The 14,763-nt window shown below is 40.4% G+C and overlaps 1 pseudogene; it reads left to right on the forward strand.

Annotated features, from left to right (window-relative positions):
• Positions 1-4,357: 4,357 nt before the first annotated feature.
• Positions 4,358-5,231, forward strand: LOC134479065 (glyceraldehyde-3-phosphate dehydrogenase-like; annotated as a pseudogene).
• Positions 5,232-14,763: the final 9,532 nt, after the last annotated feature.

Genomic DNA, 14,763 nt, shown 5'->3' on the forward strand with positions numbered 1-14,763 from the left:
GAGAGTTTTACCTACAGCCGATCATCCCCCTTCCTTGCTTAAAGTCACCCATCACCCTTGGAGCAAAGCCTAACTGTTTTAGTTTGTCTGTTGTACACATTCTGCTCTGGGATCTTCATAACACTGATTCATCTCTGAATTCCCCAGGGTTCAGTGGTAACATGGAATGCATTATAAAAAAAAAAAGTACTGGGATGGGTGAATGGTCTCCTGTCTGCTTTTGCTGCAATGGTTCAAACAAAAATGAGAAGAGAGAAAGAAAGAGTGTGTGTGTGTGTGTGTGTGTGTGTGTGTGTGTGTGTGTGAGAGAGAGAGAGAGAGAGAGAGAGAGAGAGAGAGAGAGAGAGAGAGAGAGAGAAGAGACTCCTCTCCAAAATGGACAGCAAAAGAGTTAGCCCCTGGCTAGTATTCCAACTTAACGAACAGAGTAAATCTGGGGGACTCAAGTGACTACCAAATGAAATCTTATTTTTTGAAACACATTTTAAGTCACAAAATTTGCTCATAGTATAGTAAAACCTTCTTGGTCTTGTATTTCTTTAGTTTTTAACAGTCCATGTTAATATAAACACAAAATATCCTGACTACTATGTTCAATATTCTATTACTGAACTTATTCTTTTAATTAAGTGAGTTTCAGTATCTTTTGACTAAGTGATTTTTTTTCTTTTCAGTTTTCTCTTGAATAGTTATTGTTGTCAACCATGTTTATTAAAGTTTTAAAAATTGTACAATGAGCATTTTCCTACTTAGCTAGATTCAGTAATTACTAGCATCTTGCCATATTATTTTAGAACTCTTCATAACATACATATAAATATATATATGCATGATTTGTATTTTTGTTTTAATTAGTTTATTGTGTATATTATGACACTTCACTACTATTTCTATGTAAAAATCTAAAACTGCAAAGCATTAGTCTACATGAACAATTCTTCATGTCATCTAATAACTGGTCTATATTCAAATATTTCCCAACTTCTGTCAAATTATAGTTTATAAATTATTTTGAAACCATGAGGGCTGACAGGTTCCGCATTATTACTGTGTCTCTTGTTGTCGTATTCTACACCAACACTTCCCATAAAATCTGTGTGTGTGCTGTGTAGGTGTACACACAAACAGGCCAGAGGAGGGTGTCAGGTGTCTTGGTGCATTACACTCTGCCTTGTTTTCTTAAGAGAAGGTCTCTCCCCAAACCCAGGGCTTCAGTAGCATCTAGTACTCTTTCGATCATCCTTTCTGCCCCTACAACTTAGCTACGGTGTATCTACAGCCATGTGTTGCTTTGTTCCCCATGGATGCAGACACTTGAATCAGATCCTTATGCTTGCAGGCGCAATGCTCACACTCGTTAAGCTATCTCTCCAGCCCCCACAGGAAATTTTGGTTTTTTTATAGACCGGATTTTGGAAGAGTCCAGGTCAAGGTGCCTTGTAACACATGAGCATTTGGATCTGTGATGTTGTTTAGCTTTTTCCTGATTGCCTGTTTTTCCTCTAAAGGTAAAGCCCAGAAGCTTGATTATATTCAGGTTAAATTTGCTCGTCTGTTTTTGAGAAAAACAAACTTTATAGTAACCATGAGTGTTCCATACTCTCTCAGAAGTACATTGTGTCAGGTTACTGTGTGAGTAGGGATGGTAAACGTGTTCACTCTTACAAAGATGGAATTTTCCCTTTAAGATCGACAATTGATTTCGTCCTGGGAATCTAGCAGAGCTGGCATCCATGGAACCTCCTGTGCACCAGGCCCAGGGAAGCATTTCTACACTTTCCTATGAGTCCTGGGAGAGAAAAAGAACTGCTGTCCGTACAAAGACAGAGAAACAGGCTCCGATCCGTGAAGACGCTTAGTCCAAAAAGAAAATCTGCTTCCTGTTACAGCCTTTTCAGATTACTGAGGGGGCATGAAATAGGGACAGGACCACACTTTGGAGTTCTCAGTCTCTTGCCTGAGTTTATCTAAGAACACATGCTGTCAGATAAAAATGAAAATAATGCCTACACACACACACACACACACACACACACACACACACACACACACACACACACACAAATGAGTAGTTGAGGCTTTACGGGTTGATTTTAGTTCTTATTTCAGTGTTGTCTGTTCCTAAACCATTTTAAATGCAAAACTGATGAGTGATAAAACTAAAGCATATTTTATTTTTAACTTATTAGTGGCACATCTTAATTTTATAAATTTTTTTCCACTGAAACTTGGTGGGCGGGAAGTTGGTAGGATGGGTGGCTGTACCTTCCTGGCACTGTCGTCAGCTTATAAGAGTGACAGGTAACCCTATGGTTTCAGAGGCGTCAAGCTTGTCCATTACTACTCCTGCCTAAGCAGGACTGGCTTCCTTCTATCTTAGGGAAAAAAGAAAATCCCAGTATTTCAGATACAACCTTGGCTTTGACATGTCTCTCACACTGACTTTTCATCAGAGGAGCCATCTTGTACTTTGCATCCTTGAAACTGGGAGTCTCTGGGCTCTGATAGCCATACAATAGAAGAAAAATAAGTTACAAGGTACAGGGATGGTAAAACAAAAAGGTAATTACTACCATGTGGAGATTAACCTGTTTCTTTTATATTTGATAAAGAACTTTCTCCTCAGATATGCTGGGAGTAGAGTAGTCTACACTTGTCTATTGCCTGCATCTCATACTTGATATCCTATATCCTGGCTCCTAGAACACCTATAAACTTCCCTTTAAAATTGCTTAGTCCTTAGGCTGAAGAGTTCACTCAGTGAATAAAGTTTTGTCAAGCACATACGAGGGCCTAAATTGGAATCCTCAGAATGCACATAAAAGTGAGATGTGGTAGCACATGTACACACAAACACACAAACACACACACACACACACACACACACACACACACACACACACACACACACACACACTGAAGTTATAGTACAAAATGAGAGACAAAGACAGGAGAGTCTCTGGAAGCTTGCTTGCCACCTGGCTTAATTTACACAACTTCTAACAAAAGACCCTGTCTCAAATTTGAAGGAAAGGAAAACCTCCTAAGGTTCTCCTCTGACCTCTATATGCATGTGCATGACTACACACACACACACACACACACACACACACACACACACACACACACGGGGAGGGGGGCAGTGTAAAAATTGCTGAGGCCATACATTGATTTTCTTATAACACTTTTATCATCTTCTTGCTCTCTTGTACGCACATTCTCTTTTCTCTCTTTTCTCTCTCCTCTCTCTTTCTCTCTCTTTCCTCTCCCTGCCTCACAACCCATCACTCTTTACTCCTTTGACCTTTCTCCCATTTCCCTGACCACCCTTTCCTACTTCCTTTGGCATAGAGAAGATGCTGATCTCCCCTGAGGTCATATTCTTGGCTATCATTACAGTTGGCATGCGCTTCATGAATGACCTCATCACTGCTGTGGCTTCAACCACGTTTTATGTTTGGATAAGTCCCAGTTTGACCTTGGGGATCCAAATCCCCACAGTTCTCCAGTGCACAGCAGCCTCGGGTGTGTAACTTCCCATTGTATATCTCCATTGTGTATCCCCAAAGAAGATTCCCTTCCTCTATCCCCCAACCTGCTCCTCCTCTGGTCCCCATTCACTAGAATGTACCACCTCTCTCCACTCCTCCAAGTGAGAAATGTAGGATTCAGCTTTGGCTCCCTCCTCTGTTTACACCTACACCATATCCTGTGAATCAAGTTCTGGGGGCTAGTCTTTACCTGCTTTTTTATCTTTTTCATTTGACTTATAATCTCACTACACTACTCCATTTGGGGAGTACATTTCTGCAAATTTCCTAAGTGGTGTCCCTGTTCTGATGCATGTTCCCTCCATCCCCAAGACTTTTCTGTAGCCAAGTAATTGGTGTGAACCACAAATCTGATATTAATCATCTATTTAACTCAATGGTATCAAAAGATGACTTCTCCTGCATAATCTAAAACATCCTCATGACCTCCCTGCTGGTTTCTCTTCTGGTGTATAGCACAGACATTTTAATCATCTGAACTACAATGTCTAGGGTAGAGAACACTTATACTGTGTTTCAATGCTTTTTGCCCACTTAACTGTCACTGAAAGGACTTACACATGTCCTCTAGATTAACTTCAGGGACGTAAAGATGATCTGGCTGCTAAATCTGTCAACCCATTGTTCACTAGAGTTGGTTTGGCTGAACTGGCTTACTAAGCAGGTGCCTCTTTTTCCCCTCATTACTCCTTGTGTGTCCCTCTTGAACTTGTGCACTTAGTTGAAGAAAAGGAGTTCTCTATTCTTCCCTGTTCCAGAGACAGCCACATCTGACAGTGCAGTGCCAGCCTCATCCTGTAGACACAATGGTGAAGGTCAGTGTGAACAGATTTGGACTTTGGGGCATCTGATTACCAGAGCTGCCTTCGGCTTTGCAGTTGGCAAAGTGGAGATTGTTGCAATCAATAACCCTTTCATTGACCTCAACTACATGGTCTACACGTTTCAGTATGACTCTACCCACAGCAAGTTCAATGGCACACACGTCAAGACTGAGAAGGGAAGCTTGTCATCAACAGGAAGCCCATCACCATCTTCCAGGAGCGAGAACCCACTAACATCAAATGGGTGATGCTGGTGCTGAGTATGTCATGGAGTCTACTGGCATCTCCATCACCATGGAGAAGGCCAGGGCCCACTTGAAGGGTGAGGCCAAAAGGGTCATCATCTCTGTCCCTCCTGCCAATGCCCCCATGTTTGTGACGGGTATAAACCACAAGAAATAAGACAACTCACTCAAAATTGTCAGCAATGCATCCTGTACCACCAACTGATTACTGCCCTGGCCAAGGTCATCCATGACAACTTTGGCATCGTGGAAGGACTCATGACCACAGTCTACGCTATCATTGCCACTCAGAAGACTGTGGATGGCCCCTCTGGAAAGCTGTGGTGTGATGGCTGTGGGGCTGCCCAGAATACTCCTGCATTAACTGGTGCAGCCAAAGCTAGGGGGAAGGTCATCCCATCACTTAACGGGAAGCTCACGTGGCCTTCTGTGTTCTTACCCCCAATGTATCTGTTGTGGATCTGACATGCTGCCTGGAGAAAACTGCCAAATATGATGACATCAAGAAGGTGGTAAAGCAGGCATCTGAAGGCCCACTAAAGAACATCCTGGGCTACACTGAGGACCAGGTTATCTCCTGGGAATACAACAGCAACTCCCACTCCTTCACCTTTGATGCTGGGACTGGCATTGCTCTCAATGACAAAGTTGTAAAGTTCATTTCCTGGTATGACAATAGTGTGGCTACAGAAACAGAGTGGTGGACCTCATGGCCTACATGACCTCTAAGGAGTTAGAAACCATGAACCACCCATCCCAGCAAGGACACTGAAAGCAAGACAGAGGCCCTTGGTTGCTAAAGATTCCCTTTCCCATCTCAGCCCCTAACACTGAGCATCTTCTTCACAATTTCCATCCCAAGTATCCATAATAACAGAGAGGCCTAGGGAGCCCTACTCTCTTGAACACTATTAATAAAGTTCGCTGAACTCACCAGAAAGACAGACAGACAGAAAGAGAGAGAGAGACAGAGAGAGAGAGAGACAGAGAGAGAGAGAGAGAGAGAGAGAGAGAGAGAGAGAGAGGAAGGAAAGAAGGAAGGAAGGAAGGAAGGAAGGGAGGAAGGAAGGAAGGAAGGAAGGGAGGGAGGGAGGGAGGAAGGGAGGAAGGAAGGAAGGAAGAAGAAAGGAAAGGAAAAAAGAAGAGAAAAGAATAGAAAAGATAAGAAAAGGACTACTGTAGATAAGAGAACACTTCTGTTGATGTAAGTAGTGGCACTCCCCTGGTAAAGCTTCCAAACAACCTCTTAAGATTAACTTCAGATGGCACCGTAACCAGGAAGCTTAACAACCAACATATTTTCACTATTGTCCCATTTACAAATTTGCAATCTCAGCTCATTAAACATGTCCATCCCTAGCAACAATTGAATATATACTTTAAAACATGAAATATTTATGGACAGGTTCACCTATGATGAATAAAATTATTGATTCTCTTCATTAGCATTGTTCATGTTGAAAATTAAATCCAGTTTGCCAGCCAAGAGGAATAGCAACCATCTAGGATAAACTAAATTCTATCAACATTTCCAGAAAATATTTGTCCAGACAAAACCATCACATGTGGTTGTGTAGGATATGTTCATTATATAAGCACAAATAAAGCCACAATGGCTAATGGTAACTGTGAACTTTAGAAAATCTACAAGGTGGACCTCTGTTCATGTCTGTAAGATTATCTTGATGATATTAATTAATGTGAGAAAACACATGCTAATTATGCACAGGAACATTCCCTGTAAGGGGGATCATGGAACAGATAAAGGGTAGAAAATATCTGAAGCATCATGATTCATCCCTCTCTGCTTCTTGATCTTGGATGTGACATGAGCAGCTGCTTTCTTGAGTTCTATATCATGATGTGTATCTTGATATGTGAGCTAAAATAAACCATTTCTCCCTTGTGTTGCTTATGTCAGAGCAACAAGAATAGAAAGTAAAATGGAACCCATGAGGAAATTGTGTGGCCAGAGACTCCTACAATGTCTCAATGCGTCACTCACATTGAGGTCATATTCAATGCCCTGTGATGATGCCGTTTAGTTTTAAATCTTTAGCTATCTCTCAAAAAATTTGCCTTCATTAGCTGGTTAATCATCCCCTTCAGCCAGAGATGTGTAGAAAGAGGCAGAAGTATTTTATCGGGGACCATACAAAAAAAATTAACTTGGTTGTGGAATCAGTCAAAACCAACAAAAATGTTTTTTACATGGGTGCCAAGCATTCAAAATTGTATACTGAGTAAATCAGTGGTCATCCCCATACCTGGATGGCTTATTCTTTGTTTCTTTAAGGGTGAAATATAAGAAGGTAAAGAGGTACTGATCAGAAACAAACTCTAGTTATATGCTCTGGGTTCAGGGAAGAGACATCTTGTTAAAAATTCTTGCCAATTATGATTTTGGCTTTGTTGGAATTTACTACCACTAGTGCTCACACATTCATTTAATTGTTATTGAGTGAGTTCTCAACAGATATTTGATTTCTTTCAGATGATATTCCTCTACTTTCTCTCTTGGCACTCCAAGAACTCTGGGATTGATCAGTTGAAGATATAAGGAATTCTAGGATCTCTTGTCCATAACAGTCCAATTGATGGGAAACTCAAAATAAAGAAGTCCAAGCTAGAGACTCTGGAAGACTAAGTGTCCCCAAGGTCAAAGATGACATTGAAAATTATCAAGGACAATGCTTCTAGAGTCTGTGCACAGCCTGGGAGATAAGGAGCATTTTTTCATGATAGATGGAATGAATGACTCCAGTGTAGATAAAATATCCTATTATTGTTTTGGACTTATGGTCCAGGTAAATCTTTGAATAATTCACTTAGGACAACATAACTAGGTGTATAACAGTTAAACCTTCTCACAACGGTTCAGGCACAGAATCTGACAAGGAAAAAGAAATTAACTTATGCTAATGTCCACAAGGTTTTGCTCTGGGAAAATAAGAGAAACTACCCAACAGCAAAGATTACCAAGGAAATAACAAATGGTTTTTCCAGTGGTTTGGATTGCTTATGTCAACCTCGGTCTTGATTTCAACATGTAGCATAGTGCTCTTCACCTTCCTAAGGCTCCGACTCTTTAATACAATCCCTTCTGCTGTGGTGACCTGACCCTCAACCGTAAAATTATTTTGTTGCTATTTTATAACTGGAATTTTGCTACTGCTATGAATCATAATGTAATTACTGATATACAGGATGTCTAATATGTGACTCTCAAAGGGGCTGAGAAATACTGACCTAACATGAAGAGAAACTGCCCAGTGGAAAGGACATAGCTGTTCTGAGATGAAGGTAGCGAGTTGGATGTTTCCATACCACAAGAGCAACTGCTGAGTCTGCAGACAGACAGTCCAAGTCTTTCTCCCAGCCACATGGTAGGATGGAATTTTCCACCCACTTAAGTTAACTGTGACCAGTGAAATATGAGCTCATATTTCAAGCCGAATTGTTTCTGAATGGCAGATCTAAGATTATGCTTTTCCTTTTGCAGTGATGTCAGTACTACTGTGGCAGCTGCTGTGGCAGCCTGGGCCCAAAGTGAGGACTCTGATGATGGAGAACAAGCCTCCCAGTGGACACTCAATCTCACATTCAAGTAGAGAGGCAGGAAATTCAATTTTTATTATTTGATGTGCCTAAGATCTGGGCATTGGTTGTTTTTGTCACATGATCTGAGCTGTCCTGACAGACACAAGCTCTCTCTCTCTCTAGATTATTAAACATAGTCCTTACTTGTTTGAACACCCTGGTTCTCGTTTCAGAAATAGGGATAGCTGTAAAAATAGCTACTGTCATCTGAGGATCTAAAATTAGCACCTAAACGGTAAATCTTCTTAAGAACGACCATTTTTAGCCTTGACAGGTCTCTATTACCAAGAGTGGAGGACTCTGTCCTCCTAGTAACTTCAGAATGTGTTTCCTTTGAGAGCTCCAGTTTTGTGTGAAAAAGAGCAGTCTCACAGCTCACAAACCATCCAATAAACTTTACCATCAGACTTTCATTGAGAGGTAGAGTCGGGGCTGGAGGAAGGGCTCTGCCAGTAAAGGCACTTATCACAGAAGCCTGGTGACCTGAGTTCTGTTCCAGGGAGTCACATAAAGATTCAAGGAGAAATCAATTCCTTAAGGTTGCCCTCTCCCAACACACACACATATTGTGTACACACACACACACACACACACACACACACTCACACACATACACACACACAAGGATAATAAATACATAATTTTTAAAAAGCAGAATGCACTTGGTCATGCATTAGCTAACAAAATCAGAGACAAACTAAAGAGCTTTTCATCTGAAGGAAGTCAGATATAAGCTTTGCACTCCTTTGCATGTGTGACCAAAAGTTGATAGAGTATTCTACCAGATCACTCTCCCATTCCCCAAACCAGAGAGGCCATCCCTTTACTTGGCAGGGCTATGTGATCCAGGCTATAACCAGGCAACTTGAGACTGCCTCATTGCACAAACAAGCATCTCTTTGCAATGGGCCACCTTCTGGGCTTAACTGTGTTACGTGTGACTCTCTGTGAGCAATGGGGAATTGCAAATGTCAAACCCAAATTCCATACCCAAAAATTGTTCCTATATAGCCTCCTTCTATAATGACTATAAGGTAAAACTTCCAGCATTTTCTATGAATGTTGACTAAGATTCCTCAACCCACAATACAGTCTTTCTTATATTTAAATAATCCAACAGAAGCCTTAGAACATTCTGTCTCCTAAAACGAAACACTACAGACCTACCTTTTCTTCTGTGGAAATTCCCAACATTTCAATCTTTATCCTTAATCTCTAGTTCTTCCCTGGAATCTGATGTTTGGATTCCTTATAGTATATCAGACCTATGGTTTTCATTTTATTTTTTAAAATACAAAATATAGAGATATTTTGCCAACTAAAATGTAATTTTGTTGGTAGCATAAATCCCATCTATTATGATATTGGTTAGTTCTTCAATGCCTAGCAAAGTTTCTAGCTCATTATAGGGACTCAATAAGTATTATTAAATAAACACACGACTGTCAATCATGCTGCCTCGCATGGTCGCTGTCAGCTCAGCTGAGACCACATCTCTCTATCATGACCACAGACCTTTTCTATCTCAGCTAGTTATTCATGACACTTCCTTTCTTGTGTGTGACCACAGGAAAACATCTGACTGAACCCCATGTCTTATCAGAGTAGGGAACTCAGAATGTCAGTCTACCTCCTTGCCCTGGCCCCCAGCATCTCAGCTACGCACTCCAGACAGCTACTTCCCTGGTCTCATCCATGTTGTAGAATCTCCAGGATTATCTCAGGATATGGCATCTCCTGGAAGATGGGGTCTTTCCCTGACCCAAAAATATCCATGATGTCTTCGGCCTTCCTCCTCCACATCCCTTTGACTTCACCGCCCTCCACTACTATGCACCTGCTCACTTGATCACACTGCTATCTTCCAGCTCCTAGAAAAGACTGGGTTTATTTCTGTCTGAGACCTTTCTGCATGCTTCTCTTCCTCTGTGTGAAAGGTCACTTCCCTCTTCCTTCCACACCTCTTCATGTGATGACCCTTGAACTCGTCTGCCCTCAAGCATCGTATCCTCAGCAGCTGCCTCACATCTCACATTAGGACAGGACATTGTTTGGTTGTCCTAGTATCCTATCCCCTTCTTTAAGAGAATTCATCACAGTTGCAAACTGTCCCGTGATTTACTTCCAGCTTTCGGCTCCATAGAGGCAGAATCCTTATTTGTTTTGATAGCTTTTCCCCATCTTTCTTCTTCACCGAATTTACAGGTTTCCTGATTACAGACAGTATTATTTTTTTAATTTTTAAAGATGTATTTATTTTATGAGCATGAGTGTATATGTGTGTATGTGTGTACATATGTAACACACCTGGGCCTATATGCATATGTATATGTATATGTGTGTACGTGTATGTGTATATGTAGAAAACATATGTTTGCCTGTCCCTAGGACAGGTAGAGAGGATACTGTATCACCTGGAACTGGAGTTTCTGATCATTGTGACCTGTCCTGTGAATGCTAGGGATTGAACCAGATCCTCTCAAAGAGCAGCTAGTGCTGCTAACTCTTTTCCTCCCTTTCCAGCCACTTACCAGTGCTTTTGTTTTCTTATTGATTATTTTTTGCATGTCATTGGATCCTTGAGAAGGGTCTACTAAGAATCTACCACAAGCATCTAATGAACAATCATGTGACTAGGGAGAGACGAGATGAGGAGGCAGAAGGACAAAGGGGAAGAACAGGATTAGTAGTACTGGCCACTATGTGCTCTTTCCAGAACCTCAGTTTGAGCAATAAATTACAAGATCTCCATAATTGTCATTAATGTTTTTAAAATTCCCTTTTCAAACAAGGAGCAAAGGTTTGGACTGTGGTTTGGACTTGAAGATTTAACTTATGTCTCAAGAGACTCACAGGTACTCAAAAGGACAAACAGAACAATTTAATTTAATAGCCCCTAAGGAATGTGCTATGAGGCTGGAAAGCATGAGGTGAAATTTTAAGTAGATTCAGGAATGGATACTCAGATCTGAACTTGATTTCTTGGTTATATAAGTGGAGAATTGCAATGTCTCAGAACATTCCCCTCTCCTGTAATATTTGCACAACTCTGCCAATGGGTCTCAATTTCTCTGAATAAACATGTGCTCACCATGATATTTGTGAGTAGACAGGGACATTACCATTCTTAATGTACTATATCTGATCTAGCAACTACATATGTATATGTATATATATATATATATATATCCATAGGTCAGTATCAGTATTAGTAGATGCGATTTTGTATAGTTTAGTACTCATGCATGCATTCATTCATCCATTCAAAATATATACACTGTGTCTTCAATGAGTCAGGCCTCTTGCTTTTTGTATCCCCGTGAACAAACATATAAATACTGCGTTCGATATAAACAATAAGAAATAATCTCTTTGATTGTGTAACCACCAGTGTGGAATGAGAAAGGTCTGAGACGTGTACTACAGTGGGAGGACTGCACACTTTAGGAGTGGTGCACTGGTTCTGTAGAGTTCACTGACATGCTGAGATTTGTGTGAAGGCGGGAGGAAGCAAGGAAGTAAGGCAGTAGTTTGTGTGAGCTTGGCTGGAGAAGATGCAGTACGGAGAACCAACATCACTGAGGTGGGACTATAGCAAGCATTCGCAGAAGAACCAGGAATCATTTGAGATTTAGTGATGTGGGGGAAGTATTCAAGCATCAGAGAATGCAATCAGAAAAGACGATGAACAGATCACATACCATATCAGGAACTGTGCATAGCTGCTGTGCAAGGATGCATCCCGTATGCATCATACACATGCCTGGATATGCATTTGATTTTAAATGCAACTTCAGTCCTATATTTTGTGTAATTTTTTGTTTATTACAGTGTTTCTCAAAGTAAAAAGGGTTATTTATTTATTTATTTATTCATTTATTTATTTATTGAAGCTCAGCATGGGGGTCAGTTCTTTCCTAGTTTGTGGGTCCTGGGAATCTAACTTAGGTTATCAAAATCAGTGGCAAGCCCCTTACTCATTGAACTGTCTTACTGACTGCACATGTATATTGTTGAAGATTTATGTTATAAAATTTTTTTGGATATCAATAGGTAACATTTATATAGTAGCTTTATTTAGTGCTGTCTCTCTCTCTCTCCTATATACATGTGCATATATATACATATATATATTCACTTATCTATTGTGCAAATGAATGAATTCAGAACATTATGAACAACATATGTGACAATCCATATGTATGTGTGTATATTTATACATTATACCACTTTATATTCTGACACCTCATAGACATGCATATCTACATATGCATCACTTCAGGTGACCAAAAAGTCCCACAATCTGTACTTTATGAACTGTCTAGGCCCATAGGAGCTCTTTGCCAACACCTGGTAAGAGACAGGTATCCACATCATTTGTCCTGGTCATTCCTCATCTGTGGTAAACTCCTTCTCAAGCAGAAAGCACTGGTGCTTAAGCTACAAGCAATGCAGACAAATTTTAAAACTGTTTGGGCTCATGGGATGAGAAGATGCCAAGTCATGGTCATCTAAGTGTAGAGATCATACAAGAGTTCTAGGACAGTGGTAGACCTTTGGACTAGATTCAGCACTTACTCTCATACCTCAGGACATAGAAATGCTAGTCTATTTTTTCTGACTTCAATAAAAGAATTTCTTTTCTTCCCTGTATGTTATTTTTTTTCTTCAACTTGTTGCACTGAAATAAATCACTGATCCATTTGGATTTTAATTTACAATTTTATTCATACAAAGTCTTGTGAATCGGATGAGATGTGAGGCATGGTTTGTTTGTTTTTTTTTTCTTTTTCATTTTCCATACTTTTCAACATATAAACCTAAGACCAAGTTAATTAAAGTCAATGAAGAGTGTATTTTTATTAAACTTTTTCTTTCTATTGATTTTCTCCTCTCATGCAAGCAGAATAAAGTTACTTCTCAAAATCAAAAACACCACAGAGCAAAGAAAAGGAATAATCAGCCTCCCAAGATAACTTACCAACTCCAACATAGATTTCAACAGTGGGAAGATTTCAGAGATGACTGAACCAGAAGGATGACAGGAATCTGGGTCAGCTAAAGCTAGGCAGACCCAGCTGTGTCCAGCTACAAACTCCCAGGTACATTCAGTTATAAACAGTGTGGAGATTCCTTTGCATTGCAAGCACTGGTTGGCCACCAAAATAGCTCTGCAGTGTTTGCTCATTCTCTTCTATCATTCGCTACCTGGCAGTTGGGTATTATCCCCAGGAATTCTAATGATCATTATTCTAATGATCATAATTCATTATTCTAATGATCTCATCTGTAGTCTTGATGTCTTTGATGGCTTCCTCTAACCAAAGGTCAGCAAACGACAGTTCTCAGGACAAAGCCATCATGTGTTTATTGCCTATGGCCACCATGACAGCAGAGGTGGGTAGTTTTGAAAGGACTGCATGACTTGGGTGTTTTAAAAAATCAGTTGATATCTGATTTTTGTAGAAAAAGATAGCAATCTTTTTTTCTGGCCCACTGAATAAGAACCGTGATCTTCGTCTACTAGCACTTAGTATCTTAGTCAATGATAGCACATTGACTTCCCACTTCAATTCCTCTACCTCTTCTTTACATTGCTCACTATAGGGCTTGGTGTCCCCAAAACATCCGACCACGCCCATGTACTCTCCTTCTGGAAGCATCACTAGACGTGTCCTTTGGGAAACTGTTCCTCTTCAACTTATCTTATAATTATAGAATGGGCTAGTCCCACCCCTCCTGATCAGCCTCCCACTCAGTCCCAGAAAAGGACATATGACAAGATATGGTGATGGAAACGTAGTCTCTTTGGAACCAAAGAAGGACCAAAAAGACAACATTTATTCTAATGTTTTCTTGGAACTATTGAAAATGGGAAAGCATTTTTCCCACCAGGATCTTAGACCTATCAATTGTAACTTATCACTGCGGAAGCTTATCTTGAGAATGAAAGCAATATAAGGAGATATCAAGACATGGAGACCGAAAAGCACTCTATTCCTAATGGCATATTGTTAGGTGCCTTGTTCCAGCTATAGTTTTTCTACATTTTTCCCTTACATAAACCAGCAAGGTCCCTTTGTGTTCCTTGCTGTGGTTTGAACAGACTCCTGTCACTTGTAATTGAAGCAGCACTGTAAACTTCTTCCTTGTTCCTTCCTCACACCATTATTCTGTCTTCTCTCTCCTCTCCCTTCTCCCTGATTCTCTCCGATCGCATCTTTTCAAAGGACTATGTCCCAAATCTAACACCACCATTGCCCACGGGCCCTACTGCCCTTCTGTATCACTTGAGTTTAAGTCTGTGTGCTGCCTAAGCAAGAAATTGACCAAAATTTATTGAGTTTTGAAAGCCAATAGTGAGTTACAATCACTTTTAAGCTTTATACGTTGTTTCTACCCTTCTTATTATCTGTGGTGACAGGTAATACTACACCCATTGTGATTTAAATTAAATAAGTAGTTGGTGTGGAAAGATGGACCCCTGTAGTCATTGAACTGGGGGTGGAAGAGTTGTGTGATAGGGAAGGCTTTGGGCTGCAG

The sequence above is a fragment of the Rattus norvegicus genome, chromosome 5, assembly GCF_036323735.1.
Source record: "Rattus norvegicus strain BN/NHsdMcwi chromosome 5, GRCr8, whole genome shotgun sequence".
In the NCBI taxonomy this organism is placed as follows: Eukaryota; Metazoa; Chordata; class Mammalia; order Rodentia; family Muridae; genus Rattus; species Rattus norvegicus.